Raw genomic sequence first — 21,308 nt, 5'->3', positions numbered from 1 at the left:
GAATGGTTTCCCAGAGACTCTCAGCTTCTCCCAAGTTTCTAGGAGAGCAGAACCACTTCCCGCCTCACCCACTTCTTCATCCTAGTGTCCCCAAAGACAGGGGAAGCACGAGTGCTCGAACAGAGCATGTGAGGAATTGCCTTGGACCCCTGCAGAAAGAGCAGGGATCTACATAGTGCGGCCCGGCCATCACATGCTAAGTAGGAGGAGTTCTGAGAGCATTAGCCTTCCGGAAGGGAGACTTCTCCCAAGGCCTACGGCTCCTCAACGTGATTCCATTAGTTTAGCAAATGGATGATCTAGAAAAAGACCCCTTTTCTCATGTAAATAACAAACTACTTTAATGCAAGCCTTCATATTATTATAAGCAAATTAAGTGCAATTTCAACTCGTTAGCAATGGCCAGCCTTCAAACAAGCTCATTTCTTCAAGCATTGATTCATTAAAAATACAGTGAGAGCTTTGCTGCATGTAAGGCTGTTAGGCAAGTGGCGAATGCTGATAGAAACGAGGAGAGAATGAATATTTATTTTGCTACAGGCATGTTGCTCACTTCACTAGTAGTAAATATTAAATGAATAATACCTCGAGCTATGGTACGGCCAAGGCTGGTGTTTGTCCAGTCCCACCCCTCTTGGTAAGACATTCTGAGCTTTGCATTTTAGCAGTGTGTCTTCCAGATGAGGTAGTATGTGGAGTAAAGGGCCCTATAAGTGTATATAACAGCAGGAACAGGGACGGGGGGCAGGAAGGTACAAGGGGCCATCCCCTGGCAGGGCTGGAGTGGGCACTTTACCATGGTAGCAGGTGGTGATGTTAGCACTCACTGGCACCAGGTCAGGGCCTGCATAGAATGGCAGATCAAACACCTGTCTTAGCAAGCATGCAGGCGCTCCAGGCACAGATGGGTGCTGAATCTGTCCACAATGTGGATGACAATGTGGAGGAGGACAGACAGGAAGCCAGAAGGCCAGCTAAGAGGCTAAGTAGGGAAGCTGCAGGAGAAGACAAGGCTGGGAGGAGCCGGGGCAGGCATCCAAGAGAGAGGCTGTGAGGGCAGGACTGAGGCACTTGGCAATCCATTGGGAGTGGGAGGCAGGGAGACGGAGGGGCCTAGGAGAGTTTGGCAGTTCATTTCATCTTGCTGTGAGGGAGGAACATTGCTTGAAGATTCTCTCACTGCCTTTCTCTCAATTAACACAGCGAACAAGGAGTTCTACGTGGGCTAGAAAAATTTCCCTTTTAAGGACTAGTGAAAGAGGCATGCTCACAGCACATTCTGTTTCTCTGAGGATGAAGATGCTGGTGGAGAATTAGGGTGACGTATGAACCAAGTGGACACCTTTTCTGACCTGAAGAAAATAGGCAATGCCTGGTATTTAAAGTGCAAGCAAACTCACTCTCTCTGTGTCTGCCTCTGTCTGTCTCTGTCTATCTCTGTCTCTCTGTCTCTGTCTCTGTCTTTCTCTGTCTCTCTCCATCTCTGTCTCTCTGTCTCTCTCCATCTCTGTCTCTCTTTCTCTCTCTGTCTCTGTGTCTCTGTCTCTGTGTCTCTGTCTCTCTGTCTCTCTTTCTGTGTCTCTGTCTCTCTGTCTCTGTCTCTTTGTGTCTCTGTCTCTGTTTCTGTCTCTCTCTGTGTCTCTGTGTCTCTGTCTCTGTCTCTCTCTGTGTCTGTGTCTGTGTCTCTGTCTCTGTGTGTGTGTGTGCGTGTGTGTGTATGTGTGTGTGTGTGTGTGTGTGTGTGTGTGTGTCTTCCCCTTTGAGACAGGGTCTTACTATGTATCGTTGGCTGCCTGGAACTCAATATGTAGACCAGACTGGTCTTGAACTCACAGAGCTCTATCTGTCTCTGCCTCCTGAGTGCAAGGATTAAAGGTGTATCCCAGCATGTCCAGTGAGATTTTAATTTATAAATTTATTCAAAGGTTGGTACTCTAGAACAAGGGATCTTAGAAGCCACAGAAGGGCACACTATATTTTATTTAGGCTCATTTATCAAATATATAAATATATCCTCTTAGAATATGTTCTGTAATGGAGAAATATGACAAATCCCTCAGTGTGTGTGTGTGTGTGTGTGTGTGTGTGTGTGTGTGTGTGTGGTGTAGTTTAGCCTGTGTGAAATGTGGGTGTAGTATATGTATGTGTGCAATGTAACATGGTTGTGTGTGTATGGTATATGTTGTGCACATGGATACACTTATAGGTATTTGTGGAACATAGTCAGAGGTTGATGTCCAGATGTTTTTCTCAATTGCTCTACCATCTTTTTGTTTGAGGCAGAGCCTGGCTGAACTTGGAGCTCACCATTTCAGCCAGACCAGCTGGCCAAGGAGCCTGGGATCTGCCTGTCTTCACCTCTCAGTGCTGATGTTACAAATGTATACAGTTATATCTCTCAGGGCTGACATTACAAATGTATCCATCCATACCTAGCTTTAAGGGATACAAACTCAGGTGCTCATGCTTGGTCAAAAGCATTTTACCCACTGAGCTATACCACCAGACATGTCAGTAATTATTTTGTGGTTGTTTTGTTTATTTATTGAGTCAGGGTCCCTCTACATAGCCCAGGCTGTCCTGGAAATCAATATGTAGATCAGGCTGACCTTGAACTCACAGAGATCTTCCTGCCTCTGCCTTGGAATGCTGTGGTTCCATGTCATAAATTTTATGTTTGCCTTTGTTCTACTTTGCCTCTCCCTTTCATATCTTTGATCATCTTTATTACATCATCTAGGACAAGTATTAAATGCTGAGGGTGAAGCAAAATCTGAACTAAAGGCAAAGACTTAGATAATCATACTCAAATATTAGCTAGCAAATGGAGAATTTTCGACTCAAAAGGACCAAATAATTCCCAAGAAACCCCAACCAGTTGCTTGCTCTGGTGAGCACTTCACATTGCCTTGGCTATTGAAAGGTCAGTGAGCACAAGTCTCCCATGTGTTGATTTACCTCTAAGAGATTTCCACTAAAGAAAGCACTCTGTGTCTATGTACTTAAACACTCATCCATGAGAAAGAAGCCATATTTGTTTCTGAGGATACGCGTTCTTGTGAGGTTAGGCAAGGCTGAGCCTGTCCACTCCATTGCTCATGCTTTTGGGAGTCTACAGTGCCCCATTGCGTCTTTCAGTTAAGAAGACTCATTGGCCGTGGCAGTGTCCCATGGGCAACATGCTACAGACAACTGGCAAAGCTACCCCACTTATTGTCCATGCTCTGAACCGCACAGTTGTAAAAGTAGAAAGGGGACTGTGAAAGGAGGGGGTTCTTAAGGGTGTGGGGGAGGAAGACAGAATAAGTGAAGCATGAAAGCAAAAGTAGGAGTACTGGGGTGAGGCAGGGGACTGCCAGGGATTTCGGGGACAGGAATGTGGAAGGAGTAGTATCAAAACCTGACCCATGGGGCTGGAGAGATGTCAGGGATTAAGAGTACTGACTGCTCATCTAGAGAACCTGGTTCAAGTTCCAGGACCTACGTGGTGAGTCCTAGTCATCTATGATTCCAGTTTCAGGGGATCTAATACCTTCTGGCCTCCTTGGGCACATGCCATGGAGGCAAAGCACCAATGCACATAACATTTAAAAAGTAAAAATAAACTGTTTGGAAATGCCATCATGAAACCCATCACTGTGTGTCCTGTTGAAGCCAGGGCCTCTGTGTGTAAGAGCACCTTATGCCAAGTCTCAAAATTAAAACACAAGTTCAGTCCCCTGGAACCACATGGTAGAAAGGGAGAATTGCCTGCTACAAATGTCCTCTGACCTTCATACCTGCACCATGACACCCATACTGATCACACACACACACACACACACACACACACACACACACACACACACACACACACACACACGGGGGGAGAGAGAGAGAGAGAGAGAGAGAGAGAGAGAGAGAGAGAGAGAGAGAGAGAGATCTCACCCTTGCTTTATAGCCAACCAGGACTAAACTTGCCCATAGGTTTGGTGCAGGTGTCTTGGTGAGTGGTCCTGGATATGTGGAAGAGCTGGCTGGAATGTCAAGGATTTGGGGAGACCAGGGAAGTAGGGGATGGCTTGGGATAGTAGCTGCTTACCACCTACAGGGTGGACTTCCAGTTCATTTAAGCATTCTGGCTGCATTGTGCAACCCAGTAGGGCCTAGAGCTATGCTGAGCAGATGTAGACACTCAAGAAACACTTGTTTGGTTTGGGAAAGAAGGAAAACTGGACAGCAAGAGCAACATTTCTGGAAGCCCAAACAGGAACCATGGAGAAAGGCAAAGATGTCCCTGGCTGTTGGGATTTGATGTTGGGAGCTGGGGTGTGAAGAATAGCCAGTGTCCTGCTCTTCCGGGCTCTCTTCTTTTTTATGTGTGTTTGCGAATGTGTTCATATGTGTACAACTGCTTATGTATTTGCATGCATGTGTATGTGTGTACATGTGCAAGCCAGAAGTGAACATGGGGTATCATTCCTGAGGTGACATCCACATAATCTTTATGACACAGGAGCTTATATTGGCCTGGTACTGGCCAAATAAGGTAAGCTGGCCCGCCAACACAAGAACCCTCCTGTCCCTGCTTTACTGGGGCTATGACTGCAAGGTGAGCCACCACCTCTGGCTCTTTGCATGGGTTCCTGAGCTCAGAATCATTTACATGTAAGTTCTTTACAGACTGAGATACCTCCCAGCCCTTTGTTCATCTTATACATTTCAGGAAATAGAGGTTTGCTCTTGCTGTGTTCCCCAACTCCATTCCAATGGTCCTCATACCACTGTGGTAGCTGCCTCCCTCTCAAGTTCAGAAGCACATGTTTGGTGAATACTCTGCTATCTTAAAATTCCCTCTTCAAACACTAATTATTGAAGTTTCTCTTTAAAGCCTCTCTCTCTCTCTCTCTCTCTCTCTCTCTCTCTCTCTCTCTCTCTCTCTCTTGGGTTGTGTGAATGTTGAGTGTATGTGGAAGTCTGAGGATGACTATGCAGAATCAGTCCTCTCCTTCTACCCATGGGACAAACTCAGGTCATCACGCTTGGTGAGGTAGAATGCATGGGAGCTGAGGCCTGGGTAAGGTAGAATGCACAGGAGCTGAGGAGAGTGGTGTGTATAATGTCCAACAGGCCTTGGGTTTGTTTTTGTCTCTTTCCATTTATATTGATACACTGCTCATTGAGTACAGATATCCTGAATTCTCAGAGTCTGAGAATCCCACAGGGTTTCTCTTGTAGGGATAGGTTTTGCCCTCCTGGGTCCTGAGATAGATAGGATTGAGAGAAATGACCATGTTTACTAGGGCTGAGTGGCATTCCAGGCCCTGGAAGCTCTTGTGTTTTCTCTAGCTATGTGAAGTCCCCATGACGAGTCCCTTTTTTCAATGTTCTCTGCATGATTGACATCACACAGCCCTAATAACTGATATTTTCCCACCCAATAGTTACTCCTGAGGCCCTGCTCTGAGGCAGGCGTCACTGTCCTGGGAGGAGAGCTGTGAGGAAGTGCCTCTCTGGGTTCTAAACTGTGTTTTCTGCTCCCCTAATGACCTCAAGCTCAGCATGCCCACCGTGACTCAGGCTTTGGTTCAAACCTAGTTCCCATCCTATGTCTCCCAGCTAAGTGGACAGCATCTCTGTTCAGAGATCTGTGGAGAACCCCAGACACGGATGGACTGCATCTAAAACCTTTGGATGTGTGTGCTGCTCTTTACCTCTGTTTCCTCACAGGGTTGCAAGGACTGAATGAGCTGTTGTGTAGAGGATAGCATGCTAGCTGTTACTACCAACTATCTACAATATTCATAGAAGTAGGATTCATCTGACCCTCCGGTTCCCATCAAGTCTTAGCAAATGACTCTGTTCACTGATGTCCTACACTGGAGCAAGCTACCAGATAGTACAGTTGTCTGTCTTTGGTCTTTCTGCTTTTACTCTAGTCTGTTCTGTTCTCCAAATGATCACCCAACTGTTCTTTTCCCATAACCCGATGCAATCGTGCCTCTATACCTACAAGACCCTTAATTCCCACCCCCTGCTTAGCTCTACAATCCCTACACTTGCTCCATTGGCACTCAGAGTCTTTGTCAGAGGGGATTGTCTTGTGTACTATTGGTACTATGCAGCATCTACAGCTTCTAGATACTTCCGAGAATCTTTTCTGTAAAAAATGCTTTCTCTCCTAAGACAAGGGACTAGGCTGCTCCTTTCCCCATGAGCCTTTGCAGGTCTTTCCTACTTCTGGTCAACTCCTTCTCAGCTTCATAAGCTCCACTCTTTCATCATCCCTGACCAAAGCTTTCTAGTTACTCCCACTTCCCTGGTGTCCCATTCCGCATGAACTCTCTTACTGTTGGATATTCCTCCTATGAAGTACTTACTGCATGGCAGCCACAACAAGTGGCTAACATCATAGCTATAATTCTGCTTTCATTTATGATTATTTATGTGCATGCATGGATACATAGTATATGTGTGCTCATGTTTGTGTGTGTATACTATGTACATATGGGTGCATAAGCACGTATGTATTTGTATGTATGGAGACAGGAGGCTGACCTTGTGTGTCCTTCCTTATCACTCCCCACTTTATTTTTTCAGACAAGGTCTCTCAATGAAACCAGGGTTCCCCAATTGGCTGGATTGGTGGGCTAGCGAAGTCTGAGGATCCTTCTGTCAATAGTTCCTGGCCTCTCCCCTCCATGTCAGCTTTACAGATGCTCCCAGTCACATCTAGATTCTTTTGTGGATGTGGGGGGGCACACTTAGGTCTTCATGATTACATGGCAGACACTTTACCCACTGGCCGTCTCCTAGATCCATACGAGTGTGAGTCTTCGGTTAACACCTGTCTAACATAGGAGAGCGCAAGCTCCGAGGAGAGAGGGATGGGTTTGTCTTCATCACCACTGTATCACAACAGACACAAAATAGCGGGCCTCAGATCCCACATACAGGACAAAACCAGTGTTTGCTAATCTAATAACTGCACAAAGATATAGTCCTCACCATCACAGGCTTTACTGGAAGAAAGGGCAATTGAATAGTGCAAAGTCAACAGGAAGTTCAGGGGCACAGAAGCCACGCTGATAGGGAGGGAACACTCGGACAACAATTTTGGGGTGGTCAGGGTGATTCCTGGAAAAGAATTTTAGAATTAAGTGACTACAGCAGAGGAGAGGACATATGGATGAGTGGAAAACTTCAAATAAAAAGGTCAGCTTGGTTAGTGACCTGGAAATAAAGACTATGTGGTCCTCAAGTCACTTCTCCTCTCTTGTTCCTTCTTTCCAGTTCTGTGGGTTCCAGGCTCAGGCCTCCTTGTTTTGGTGATTGAAGTCAGAGGGAGCATGTGGAGGGTAGAAGTCAGGGAGAGAGCCTCTGCTGGCTTCTGAAAAGGGAGAGCAACCATCCTGGTTCGCCTGGAGCTGACCTGGTATTAGCACTGAAGAGAAGCCTCCAGTCCCCGGGTAGAGTTGGGGAGCTGGCTATTCTCTTTGTCGGGCCACCTGGAGGAGCACTAGAGCCTCAGAGCGTCTTGGGATAATTTCTGGACTAGAGCGTAGAGCTAGAACTCCTGGGCTTGAGTCCTAGCTGCATTCCCCCAATGTGCCTGGTGTTCTTGGCAAGTTGTGCCTCCGACTTCCTGAAATAGGCAGTTTCTTATTTCCTGTATCCTTGATGCCATGGCATCTGGAGCCTGAGTTGAAGGCAATGCCTTTCCGAAATGCAGCCCAGAGCCTGTCTTTGATATGCAAAACCAACCAACCCTAAATTCACATCTCCTACCTCCTACCACCTCCTTTAACAACCTTACACACCAAGCCAATATACCCCAACCACAAGTCAGCCAGGGCGGAGTGCTGGAAAACAGACCCCCTTTACAGTTTAGAACTGTTGAAATGATTCAAAATACCTAATCCAAGCTTCACTGAGCTTACCTGCCTTCTGAAAACCCAACAAGGGTTCTGGGCACCTCTTTGTTCTTCCCAGCTTTTACCTCCTGACCACTACTGTTCCCGTGCCTCTGTGCCTCTTGTTTCAGAAAAATCTTTGGGTCTAAACTTCTTCCCTGAGAATTGTTTACACATCTTATTATGCCTAATGAAAACACTCCTAGGTAGATCTTAACACATTACCTTTTGAAATCAAGCCTTTCCTGTCTCTCATGATGGTTGGAAGGGCCTCATGAGATAATGTCTAGGAAAAAGATCCATTAGCTTTGAGCTACATTTTTATTATCGTCCCTTTCCAGGTCATTTAGTCTGACATTATTGGAAACCCCTAGGGAGCCACATGGAGGATGCAGGGAGGCCCTTCCTGATGCTGCCCTGACCATGGCCTCTTTCCTGTGAGTGATCTGCCTTCCAGGCAGCAGCAGCTGAGGCCATTTGGACAGCAGCCTCCTGGACTCCTGGTCTGGCTGTCTTCTCTCCAATTCGCACCTCCTTTCCCTTTCACTGGGGGAAACAAACACATTGGGAGCTTAGAGGAATGAAACCACTCTATAAAATGTGTGCCGGAGCGAGAACACTTCTCATTCCTTGTGTGAGTATGCACACCACAGAGCAGGGCTTCCAGAGTGTTCCTCCAAGAAAAACACATGCAAACTGTTAAAGCCAGAGGCAAGCACACTGGGCGGGACCCTCCTCGTAAAAGCAGAAGCCTCCGTCTTCTCTTCTCAAATCTCTTCCTGGAAATGATCACTTCTCTTCCAGCCCTGGGCTGTTTACTCTGGTTTACCCTGTAGCTGGGTGGTTCACATCCACAAAGTCATCTCCTACAACCTGTGACTACCTTGCAGGCCCTCAGGCTGGGAGGTAAAATCTCAGGCTGGCCAGGGGTACTTATGTGGTTCTGTGGCTTCAGTGAGCACTAAGTGGGCATGACAGTAGCTGGTAGAGCCCTTCAATGACATTGCCAGCTTAAACACAGGCTGCCCAAATACTCCATGGGATATACTTATACAAAAAGGGACATGTTTATCTGAAATTCAAATTTAACTGGACATCCGGCGTTTTTATTTGCTAAATCTGGTAACTTAACCCAACTGCCTTTTCCCTAAAAAAAAAAAATTTTTTTTTTTAAATTTCCTGAATGGGACAGGTCCATTCCCTCCATTTCCTGAGCAGACTAAGGGTCTTGTTGCCTTGTCTCTGCTACAATAATCAATAGCTTCCTAAACATTGTCAGGGGGATTCTGGGAGTGACCTGCCCCGAGGTCTTTAACTAATTAGACTTAAGGAGCAGATGCTCAGTGTGGGATTGGAAAGCCATCAGACTGTGAAACTTGCATGGTCTTAAAAAGCACCGGTAGACACAGAAGCTGTGGTCACGGATAGGTTTTGGTTTTGGGAGTGGCTCTTTCAGGGGAATTTGTGTTCTGGGGCTTGCCACCGTGCTGCTGAGGGCAGGGTGTTAGATATTACTCCCTTTGCTTCTTTTGGCACTGGGGTCTTTGCTACCGCCTTGTGCAGTCTGGTACAACTATTTGTATCTTAAACTTTGTAAAGGCCCAGGGGGAAAGATGTTGGCAGCTTCTGCCTCTTTTCCTGGACTTGAAGACAAGACTTTTGTGGTTGAGAATAGAAAAGGTAGCAGGGAAATGTCTGGAGGACAACCACCACAGAAGCTGGTGGGAAGAAACAGCTCAATAAGAGAGTGCCTCTCCCAGACAGTCACAGCAGAGAATCATTTGACCATTCTCTCCACTGAGAAAGGGCTCTCTGTCCACTATGAGTTGTGCATTAGGACCATGCAGCTCCTAGGGACAAACAGTCTTCTCTTATTATTTGAGGAACACCAACTCTGGGTAGGCAAATGGCACAACTGATATAGGCGGGGGATAGAGATGGGAATATGGCACTAGGGATCAGCTAGAGTGTTGATTCAGTCAGCCTGTAGACCAAGAACTTGACACATTCTTAGCCTCACCTACACTTTGAAAACAGCTGGGATGGACATGGAGTAGGTTGATGCTGGAGTCTGGAGGTCCACCAGTTCCCTCCCTTATGTCTGAGGTTCTTGTCTTAGGTCTGGAGAGCAAAGAGAAGAACTGAGTTAAGAGAAGATGAAGGTCACAAATATGATGCATTTGTGTACATGTGTGACAGTTTGTGGGCATAAGCAGCATGTAGGTATGTGAGTATGCCTGTAAGTTTTAAGAACTTTTGGAGTTGACGTCCTTAGCAACTGTCAGAACCCTAACTGGGTAGGTAGGTGTTCAGGATTATCATTCTGTTACCATGTTTTATTACAGTCAAAGACTTGAGATTCCTATATGGCAGGGGATCTCTACTCGAATGCAACTTGGGACGAGGTTGAACCTCTTTTAATTAAACTTCTTTCAACACCAGATTAAACTTCCCAGTGGGAGTGTCTTTAGCTTCCCCAGTTTGTTCTCACCTGTCATGAATGTGAAGAGGTAGGGAAGGGAAGTGGAGTGAGGGCAGACTTGGAATGTTAGCATTTTTTCTCTCTGGGTGGGTGCAGCTTTAGCCAACCTGAGACAGAGGAATGTATGCTGGGTTTCAGCACATTGCTTCTTCAAGTATGTTCCTTAGCACAACCTTACGTACATGCATATGCAATATATTTATTTATATGCTTGTTTGTTTGTTTGTTTGTTTGGTTGGTTGATTTTGGGTTTTTTTTGAGACAAAGTCTCACTATGTAACCCTGGCTGTCCTGGAACTCACTGTGTAGACCAGGCTGGTCTCAAACACAGAGATCTGCCCGCCTCTGCCTCTTAAGTGCTGGGATTAAGGGTGTATACCACATACAACCTTTTCTTTTAAAAAAAGAAAGTTCTAGAGTATCACTTATCTACCTTAGAGTTGTTTCCCTGATTATTAATTTTCTCACTTGACAATTAATGTTGAGGGTCTGTTGCTCACCCAACACTATTCTTAGTAATGGAGATACGACACTAGACAAAAAGCACAAGAGCCTTGTTTCTTTTTTCTTTTTTTTTTTTTTTGGAGCTGGGGACCGAACCCAGGGCCTTGCGCTTCCTAGGCAAGCTCTCTACCACTGAGCTAAATCCCCAACCCCAAGAGCCTTGTTTCTTAATGGAGCCTATGTTTAGGTTCAGAAATACATTATTAAAAAATAAATAGCTGTAGTGTATAATAAATATGTGATGAAAAATCAGATGATATTACAGATGATGATCAATCCTAGCTCTCTCTGAGGATGTGACATTTAAGTTGAATTCTGGGAGATTGGAGGGGCTAGTTTCTGCTGTGAGCCTGGACACTATTGTGCAGACACTGAGAACTTCAGGTGCAGGGCCTGTCAGATGGCCATTGTGCTAGAGTGGTACCAGTGAGGCGATGGGCACAGGAGAGAGACAAAGGTCACCAAGCCTCAGGTACTGTGGTATGTAGTAAGGGATTGCAGCAGCCTAACAGAAGGGCCTTGCTGTTCATACTCCTAGAAAGAGGAGACCAATAAGAAGTTAGCATGCTCTTCACCTAGCCTCTGTATACATATGAAAAAATGGAAGTATCCCGCCAACACAAAAATCATTGCTAATAGCATTACAGGGAAAGATGGACAAGACAAAAACCATCCTTTAAGACCTCAATATATAGTTCTCAGACATGGATGAGCAAACAGCTAATTGTAGAGAGTGAGAGATGATGGAAAAATCCTGTCTACAAGTATATGCTAGTATATAGATGCTATATAGTACTAGCATACACACTGGTTTCAAGAGAACTGCCCATGTGTGACATCATCAAGGAAGCCTCAGCAAACCAGTGTTGTTCCAATTATAACATGAAGGAAGTTAGGAGAAGAAAAAGGACTCCATTTTCATTTCATTTTATTTTTTAAAATGACTTTAATTGCTCTGTTAAATGTCTGTGATGTAGTGCTGATTTGTTTCTCTGTGTTTTCTTGAAGTTCATGTAGTTTTATTAAAACAACAATTTAGGGTGGAGAGATGGCTCAGTGGTTAAGGGTATACCATAGAGGATCCAAGTGTAGTGCCCAGCATCCAAACATGTGACTCATAGCTGCCTGTCACTACAACTCCATGACATCTGATACCCTCTTCTGGTCTCCATGAACACTGTACTCATATGTGGGTATGGGTTCTCCTTTCCCTGATATTTTTTACTATAGAATAGAGTTTATTCAGGGCATGGGGAGGGGAGTTAAGAGAGTAGTAAGGCAGAGAGAGAGAGAGGGAGGGAGAGAGAGAGAGAGAGAGAGAGAGAGAGAGAGAGAGAGAGAGAGAGAGAAAGAGAGAGAGAGAAAGAAGAAAGGAGGAGAGGAGGAAAGGAGAAGAGAAGGAGAAGCTGGCCAAGAGCATGTGGAGTGAAGTGGGGGAGGGGAGTGGGGAGACAGGGGACAAAGGGGGGAGAAGGTAAGAGCAAGAGAGCAAGAGCAAGAGCTCCTTTCCCTGATTTTAATAGAAACAAGCATCCAGAGGCTCACTCATCATGTGGCCCACTTACAGTGAGAGACACTACAATGAGCAAGTATGTGGTGGACAGATGGGAGAGAAAGAGAAGCAGAATGGTTTATGCACAGTGAAGAGAGGAGGAACTGGAGACAAGGGTAGAGAGGAACAGCCTAATGTGAGTAGCCTGCCCTGCCACCCGAGGCCATGGTGAGATCCTGTCCCATACTGCTGCTGAGAGTCATACCTGGGCCCAGAGCCATGCAGCAGCAGGGGTCTGTGTCAATATCCATGGCTCATATCACCCAACGCCATGTGGACATCTGTGGCTGGGCTGCTGCTTGGGACCATGTTGATGTCCAAGGGCACCTGGAGAGATGTTCTCCCCTCCTTGCCCTTCACTACCTGCAGCAGGTGGGAGAGCTGTTCACAGGGTTATGAGAGCAGGGGAGCTGTCCCTGCCCCTTACCAGATGCAGGACTTGGGAGAGCAGAAATGCACCTGGCCTGGGCAGCAGAGTTGAGCTGGCCTTGGTGGTATGGGCACAGGTGAGCCAGCACCAGGTTCATGAGAGCAGGAAAGCTGTTGCTGCCTCTTGCCAGCTGTAGCATTGGGTGAGCTTGCTAGGGCAGTGCTGGAGAGTTTGCCCTGGTGAGCTTGTGGGCTGGCCAACTCAGTTACCACCCAGGCCAAAATCCAGGGCTTTGTGTTGGCCCACCACAGCCTCTACCCCATCTATGAACTACTGGTGCGTGGGAAGGGGCCGGTCCTGCAGGATCTCCATGACACAGGGCAATAACAGGAGAAGTCCTGCTTAGGATCCAGTAATGATGGTGTAGCAGAAGCCAGAGGCCTCAAACCAGACCAATGACTCATTGCCATGACCATTTGGAAGTAAAGATCTTCGCACAAAAGGGTATACTGTGGGAGACACCGTGACACTACAGTCTCCATAATGAGATTTTGTTTTGTTTTATTTTTATTCCTACTTATTTACATTTTAGAAATTTTCTTTTGGGGGGGCAGGTTGCAAGGGCAGAAGGCAGATGTGAAGGGACAGGGAGATGAGTGGGATTGGGATGTGTGATGAGAATGAAATTCATGAAGAATTAATAAAATTTTAAAATAAAAAAAATCTTTAACCTATCAGAAACCGTAAGTTCTTATGGCCAGTTTTCTTTGTGTGTTAAGGGTGATCAAACTTCTCCAAAGGTTCTGATGCTGTTGGTGTATGACATTGCTCATGCATTGAAAGGTTAAGGACTGTGGTCCTTGTCCCTGTCCCAGAGAAAGTCTCAGGCTGCTGCTCTGCATGGCTTCTATGGCCACTGCCACTCCTGTGCTAGACAGCATCATGAACTCAGGTTTCTTACAAATGTGAGGTTAGCATGTTATCCCTGTGTAAGTGCTAGAAGGTCCCCCGGGCCCAAGTATGTCCCAAGTTTGCAGTTGGCATGTTCAGGGTGGACCGACAGGTAATGAGGGAGCAGCAAGAAGGCATCAAATATAAGTCTCTTTGTCTTTCTGTCTCTGTCTCTGTTTCTCTGTCTCTGTCTCTCTCCTTCCTTTCCCCCTTCCCTCCATCCCCTCTCTTTCATGAACCAATGGAAACATGCCCTCAATATAAAAAAGTGGCAACTATCAGAATTATAGCTTTCATCAGTTGCCCGTAGTTGTAATATAGCACAGGGTGCCCACCCAAGGGTGGCACTGCCCACGGTGAGCTCAGTCCTCCATGTTAACCAAGACATTACCCCCACAGAATTGCCTACAGCTCGGTCTCATGGAAGCATTTTCTCAATTGAGGTTCCCTCTTCCCAGATGATCTGAGTTTATATCACATTGACAAAAGCTAATGGGCACAATCTTAAAGTACAAGCTTCTCTACAAGGTCCTCGTAGAATCAATGCACTTTGTTTACCCCACGTGGCATTTTAGATTGTGTGCCAGGTGGGAATGAAGAAGTCAAATCTCAGGGGCTGGAGAGGTGGCTCAGTGGTTAAGAGCACCGACTGCTCTTCCAGAGGTCCTGAGTTCAAATCCCTGCAACCACATGGTGGCTCACAACCATCTGTAATGGGATCTGATGCCCTCTTCTGGTGTGTCTGAAGACCGCTACAGTGTACTTATATATAATAAATACATCTAAAAAAATGAAGTCATGTCTCCACTTGGCTGTGACAAGGAAGGACCCTTCATCTCTGTGGCAATTCCTTCCTCTAGCTGTCAAGTGAGGGCCTTAAGGACCACTTTGATCAGCCTCATTCTGCTTCTTCTGGTTCTTTTCCCAAATTCTTCCAGATATAAACATTGGCCCAGTCTGGGCTCATAGCCACAGTTTCTTCACAGTTACCAAATACCTGTCTCCCACACTCACATCCAGTGGGGCAGCAGACCCAGGCCCTAGGGGTTCTAACATGAGCATTGGGTCCTTGTATCTCAAGGTCTCTGCTGTAGCCAGCCCCATGTTGCACTGGCATCCCTGGAGCAAGTGCTGGAGTCAGGTAGACCTGGGTCTCCTCACCTTAGCTTCCTGACCAATAAGAGCTGAGACCAGCACAAGAGCCCTGCAGCTTCCTCTCACTTGCCAAACATGATGTTAGCATCCTGAAGACAACTGGGCCACACTTAAGCATGGTGACATGTGCATCTAGCCTTTGCCCTGGAGTAGTATGTGGAAACACACCACTGTTGCTCCAGTATCAGGAATGGTCTATCCACTGGACAATGTCTAGACTTCCATGTCTGCCTCTTGGAGGATGTTCAACCCTCACTCGGTCCCACCTAGCTTTCCACTCAAGCCTGTTTGAGTCATCATATCATTGGGGCTTGATCTCTTTCTTGTTGTTCATGTAAAATGTATCAGTGTTTGCAGCATATTCATCTGGGATAGGTTCCATCTCAACTTTTTGGTGGTGGTGGTGACAGCAGGGTCAGGGTGTTCTGGAGAGATGGTTTAGTGTTACCAGTGCTGGCTGCTCTCACAGAGGACTCAGGTTCCATTTGCAGGACCCACATGATGTGACCCAGGAGATTCAATGTTTCCTTCTGGCCTCTGCAGGTATGAGGAACACATGAGATACATAGACAGGCATATAAGCAAAGACCCATAAACATTAAAAAAAAGCATTATTCCTTCTGCTAAATTCTTAACTAAAGGAGACAGAGCAAAACTCTTTATGTTGGGTCAAGTGTGTATGTGGAGAGGTGGATTTAGGGCTTGTAGTTGGGAGACTGTTGCAGTAAGATTAAAAAGGAATGTTTTCTATCAGGTCCTATGAGCTGGATCCACTCACTCTGGCTGCTACTCTACCATGAAAAGTAGCCACCCTTTCCACGTAGTTCCCAAGGTGGTAGTTACCACTCCTTGGTAGTTACCACATGCGCAAGGTGGGTCCAGGATAAGGTATAGCCTATTATTGGGTGAGAAGGAAGGGTAGGCAGGAAAAGTCTAGGAAGAAGGGAGGAGGGAGAGGAGTGGAAAGAAATCAAGATGGAGACAACAAAGCAGGATGATCCAGGTGGACTGGACCTATGTTGTCTCGTCTAGGTGGGCGGTTTAAATCTTTATTGACAGTGAATTTGTTGTGTGGATGTATTGTGAATTGGGAGTTTAACATGTAAATCTAATTGCTAAATTACAAGTTTCTGGAACTTTGATTTACCGGCTAAAGAGGACAGTGTGTGAAAATGGCTGAGAGGCAGTTGGAGTGTGTGGATTTGGTTCTGTTGCCTGCACAGAGTGAGAATGTGCAAGGGCCTGCAGAACGAGGTGTGTGTGTGTGTGTGTGTGTGTGTGTGTGTGTGTGTGTGTTTGCGCGTGCGTGCCAGGCGTGATAACTACTGCCTAGGGGACCTCATGGAGAGGGCAGCTAAAAGGGAGACAGTGGGAGAGGGTGGCTTGTGGACCACATGGTAGAGTAGCAGGTGGAGTGAGTGGATCCAGCTCGCAGGAACTGATAGAAAAATTTCCTTTTTAATCTTACTGAAACAGAAGACACCTGTACAAATGGGAAAGTCTCCCATTGAATGGTCCTCAAGTGAGGTCTCTGGACCAACAGCATGAGTGCTCTCTGAAATTTCCTAAAGGCATTGATATATTTTGTTTTTGAGATACATTCCAGACACTCTGGAAAATGGGTCCAGCTCTTTTTGGATTATAAAACCTTCCACAGGACTGAAGCATTCTATGGTTGAGAACAGTCTCTGTAGTGCAACTGTAACCCAAGTCCACAACTGAAGACCATTACGGATGTGTTCCAGAAAGAGAATCGAGATGGTATGCATAGCTCAGAGGATGCTGAATATTGCATTACAAGATCTCGGAAAGCATTGCTAACAAGCCTTGAAAAGCAATACAGGGATTTTCTTGGGGTCTCTTGGGATTGGTAACCAAGGAGACAGTGGGCTAAGCTTCCCAAGCTCTTTATCAGTACCTCTTCTAGCTCCAAGAGTCCTGTTCCTTACACAGAGCCATTGTAGACACTGTGCTCTCTGTTTATGATGAGAAGCAACTTCGTATCTAATGAAATTTTCTTCTTGCCGTTGAGCAATTCAGCTTCATATTTAGAACCCACCACTTGCTCCTTCTACCACATCGAAAGTTACTTCTCCCATAGTAGTTTTGATCCCCTTAAAGATATCTAAGAAAGCTGGGTTATCTCCTTTTAAGGCTGATATTTTGAATTCTTCCCATGAGTCAGAAAAATTCTTTAATGACATTGTTTATGACTGTTCTAGAATGGTAGTTCCTATTCAGAAGATTTTCAGTCTACTTTGCCCAGATCAGTCATCATCCATGGTAGCTATCATCTTATGGCCTGTTTCTTAAATAATGTCTTGAAAAATCAACATTAGTCTTTGATTCAGAATGGATATTACATTAACAGGCATCAAAACGACTAATATCGTACATTTCTCATCAGAGCCCTTGTGTGGTCAGGCTCACTTTCAGTGTTGTAATGTTTTGAAGGAGATCTTTTTTTCTGAGAAGTAGGTCCCATGCTTAACGTAGTAAAGCATGCTATAAATAGGTATGCTATCATCTAAGCTTCTCTGTGCCACATAGAGAGAGCATTGCCAGAGTAGAGGTAGACCAATTGCTGAATGTCCTAGGATTTTCAGCATGGTAAATGAATAATGACTTTAACTTAAAGTCACCAGTTGTATTAGCCCCTGGCAAGAGAGTCAGCCTGTTCCCTGGAGCTTGTGTGGGGCTGTATGGCATCTTTTTTCATCTTTAATCTATACTGGGTATCTCCTTTATAGTTTACTGCAGCTTCCATGATCACATTTGCTGCTCTGACTTGCACCCTTGTGTCTTTCTTGAAATCCCAGGACCCAATCTGGTTGCCAATTAGTCTTCAGTCTTTTCTTCTGCAGCTCCCCTGGTTCTCTCAGTGTTCATGAAAATTTAAAAGGCCAGAGCTTTGTTTTGGATAAGACCTTGATTGTGGGAATACTGAGGCTGGCGTGATATAGACCAGTAATTCTCCACATCATCCATAAGGCCATTTCACTTTCGTGTCACTTCTGTGTTAACTCCTGTCTTATTTAGACTTTCCATGGATCTGATATAAACACCACAGCCGAAAGCAACCTGGCTACGGACACATTGACTTCATTTTCACTTCATCTTTCATCACCACTCCCAGGTCCAACTCTATCAGTAAGAAAAGTCAGGGCAGGAACTAAAGGCAGGAATTTGGAGGCAGGAACTCGGGTAGAATACACGGAGGGGTGCTGCTTACTGGCTTGATCCTTATGACTTGCTCAGCCTGCTTTCTTATAGAACAAAGGTCCACTTTCTCAGGGATGGCATCACCTACAGGGAGCTGGGTCTTTATTAATCAAGAAAGCATGGCACAGGCCTGTCTTGGTCTCTTCTTCAGCATCTTATAAAACAGGAGTCACTTCTGAAATTTGGGACTAATAGTTATAACTTGAATTCTCATTCAGCACTTTCTATTTGTTTTTTGCTGGAATTTGGGTGGGGACCATGAATTTTATGATCTTAAATTCATTCTAATATAGTGTCACAAAGGCTGGCTTTTAACTTCTTATGTAGTCCAAGATAGCCTCAGATTCATGACTCTCCTGCCTCAGCCTCCTGAGTGCTGGAATTATAGGCATATGACATTATGCCAGGCCCATCTGAACGTACCTTATGTATACAAGAACATTAAATACGTCTTTGTTGGGGTTTGGACGTGTTCCTCTTGTGGAAGTCTGTCATCCAAGCATGGTATGACCATTGCCACATTGTGGAAAACACAAGACTCTCATAAGGTTGGGCTCATTAACATTCTCTCTTGAAGGGAGGGGAAGGCACATGGTGCCCACAAAATACTAAGTGTGGTGGTTTGAATGAAAATGGCCCCTCAGGCTATATATTTGAATTTTAGTCATCAGATGGAAGATGTCTGGGAAAGATTTGAAAGTGTGGTCTTGCTGCAGTAGGTGTTATAGTAGGTGAATCACTGGGAAAGGGCTTGGAGACTTCACAAGCCCATTCTAGGTTCAGTCTCTCTCTCTCTCTCTCTCTCTCTCTCTCTCTCTCTCTCTCTCTCTCTCTTTCTCTCTCTTTTTCTCTCTCTCTCTTCCTCTCCCTTTCTCCCTCCCTCCCTCCCTCCCTCCCTCCTTCTCTGCATATGTGCAAATCAGAATGCAGCTCTCAGCTGCTTCTTTAACACCATGTCTGCCTGTGATTCATGACATCATGCTCCCATCATAATGGTAATGGACTAGCCCTTGGAACTGTAAGCAAGTCCCCTGATTAAATGCTCTTTCTTTTAAAAAAGTAGATGTGGTCATGGTGTCTCTTTACAGCGACAGAGCAGTGACCAAGACACCACAGCCCAGTTTCTGGTGTGAGAGGTGGTACTTATTAGAAGGTGTGGCTTCCATATGTAATTTCTGGCTATTTCTTCTGCAACTAACCCCAGTTAAACTCATTGGTCCATGCAGCCAACCTTGGGTGGAAGGAGTTCTTTGGTCTATTGCTAGTGACCTCTCTGGCATACCTCACATCTCCCTAGGACACACTTGACAGCCAAACAGGGACTTGACAGAACCAAAGCAAAAGGTTCTAGTGTCTATGGGCAGCAACTGTACTTGATGAAGAAGGACCCAGGCACTACCTTCTGCTATTTTGTCCTGTTCAGGTCTATGATATACTGGATGGTGACGTTCAAATTCAGAGTGGGTCTTATCAACTCAACATGCCAACCTACATGCCATGTTTCCAAATAAATTACACAAATATGCCTACATATATACTTTACCAATTTTCTAGGTATCATCACAACGCACTAAATAGTATGCAATCAGAACATTATGTAGTACGCAAATACAAAATTTATACCGAAAAAGCTCCAGAGAGGAATTCTGGGTAAGATTGTGTATTAAAAGCCATCCCCATGTGATTGGTGAGGATGAGTCAGGGAAAGAGAGAGCAGACACTTCTCCAAAAAGAGCCAGGAAGAGCACCCAAAATTCCCAAAGGGATGGCAGGGCAGTTGACGAGCATGGGTAAACAGAAAAGATGATAGCAGAGAGAAGCAAACCATGCCAAGCACAGCCTTAACTATACGGCTGCCCTGCAGGCAGAGGGGAACAGAACCTCACCCAAAAGATAAGCCAGGTAGCCTTGGCGAAGAGACTAGCAGTCCTACCCACAGGACAAGCCCATAGTTCTGTAAACCTCAACTCCAGCTGTGGGATTTGGTGAGACAGTGACTCTTGCTGTGGAATGAATCAGCACAGAAGAATAATTCCACTTCGTCACCACCCTTGGCTTAGAAGGCTGTAGTCAGATGCCATCCAAGAGGGAACCCATTGTTTAAAACTGATTACTTTGGAGGCCTGAGATCAGTGAACAATCACAAACTAGAAAGCCTCAAGTCAACTTACCACAGCCCTGAGTGAGATAGACAAGTGTGTGTGTGTGTGTGTGTGTGTGTGTGTGTGTGTGTGTGTGTGTGTGTGTGTGTGTGATGGAGAGCTATGCCAAACAGAGCGGGTAGCATGAGGCTCTGCTTAGACAGAGATGGGTATGAAAGGTAGCCCATACTCGGTGGTTAGGGGCAAACCTTACCAACTAGGAATAACTTTGAGTTTGGTGGTTCTGAGCCTGAGGTCATTAGGTGGATCAACTGCTAAAGCTACTACCTATTCATGACAGTAGACACCGTGAACTCATAGTTCCAGTAGACTTGTGCATCCTGCCAGCATGGTGCTTAATGCGCAGTGTGTCTTGAACTCATGGAGGCTGGTCTACCTGCACAGAGCTCAGCGCTGGGCTTGCTCCCACTATTCCAGAACACTCGAATGATCCCACACAACAGTTAGAACAACAGTTATAATGGGGTGCACAAGCCAGAAAGTACTGTGAGGGTGAGCGACCCTTTCCAGACTATGGATTACAAAACAAAGTATGGCCAGCTGAGCCTCTGGTAAGCAAAACAAGCAAGCTCCTAAAATGAAGACAACTCTGGCAGTCCCTTGACACTTGCCCGGGGTGACTCACCATCAGTGCACACTGCAAGACAAGAACACAGTCTGAGCTGCTTCCTGGCCACCATGTCTACCTGATGGGTTCTAATGTCTGAAAACGCAGAAAGCAGCCACGCTGGTACTCTCTTTGGGGGAGGGGGTACGCAGTAGCCCTTTTACTACATTTGCAGTGTCACTAAATCCTACAGTTCAAAAGGCATGTTCATGCTTTAATTGGGTTCCCCTTCTCATGTTTATCTAATTAATTCTGTTTCTACACATTTTTATTCTTGAATTTCCTTCCTTCCTCCCTTTCTTTCTTTCTTTCTTTCTTTCTTTCTTTCTTTCTTTCTTTCCTTCCTTCCTTCCTTCCTTCCTTCCTTCCTTCTTTCTTTCTTTCTTTCTTTCTTTCTTTCTTTCTTTCTTT

Source organism: Rattus norvegicus, chromosome 2 (genome assembly GCF_036323735.1).
Source record: "Rattus norvegicus strain BN/NHsdMcwi chromosome 2, GRCr8, whole genome shotgun sequence".
Classification (NCBI taxonomy): domain Eukaryota; kingdom Metazoa; phylum Chordata; class Mammalia; order Rodentia; family Muridae; genus Rattus; species Rattus norvegicus.
Note: the sequence above shows the minus strand (reverse complement) of the source record.